This window comes from Corapipo altera, unplaced genomic scaffold, assembly GCF_003945725.1.
Source record: "Corapipo altera isolate COAL_440 unplaced genomic scaffold, ASM394572v1 65, whole genome shotgun sequence".
In the NCBI taxonomy this organism is placed as follows: Eukaryota; Metazoa; Chordata; class Aves; order Passeriformes; family Pipridae; genus Corapipo; species Corapipo altera.
Genome location: NW_020884891.1, coordinates 12,499,120 through 12,499,696, shown reverse-complemented (window position 1 = coordinate 12,499,696; position 577 = coordinate 12,499,120).

Genomic DNA, 577 nt, shown 5'->3' with positions numbered 1-577 from the left:
CCATCTTCACTGCCCTTCTCTGGACGCTAATAAGCTTTATATCCCTCTTATAACGTGGTGCCCCAAAATGCACATAGTACACAAGGTGTGTATCCCATTTACATTTTATTCTTCACTCCTGACCGTGGCCAGGGAGGCAGAACCTTCCCCCACCAGGGCAAACCCTGTGGGAGCAGCCCCAAGCCCGCCGGACCGGCCGCCATCTTGCCCTCCATCCCAGCAGCCCCCGCGCTCCTCGGCCCATCATTCCCTTCGCCTTCCCCGGGGCCCCGCACGACCATCGCTCCCCAGGGCCGTTACTCGGCGCCGTTTGTCCCCCCAGCTCCGCCCGCGCCGCCGCCGCCTCATCCGTGCCCCGGGCCGGGCTGGTGCGGGCACAGCACACCGCCCCCCCCCCCCCCCCCGGGCCTGCCGGAGGGGCCGCGCGCCCCGGCCAGAGCCGCTCAGGCCGCGCTGTCTGATTGGCCAGCCGGGCCGCCACTCAGGCGCGCGGCGCCGCACCGCGCCACCCGATTGGCCAGGAGGGCCGTCACTCAGGCGCGCGACGGGTGCGGGTGTGCGTGCGGGGGGGGGGGGG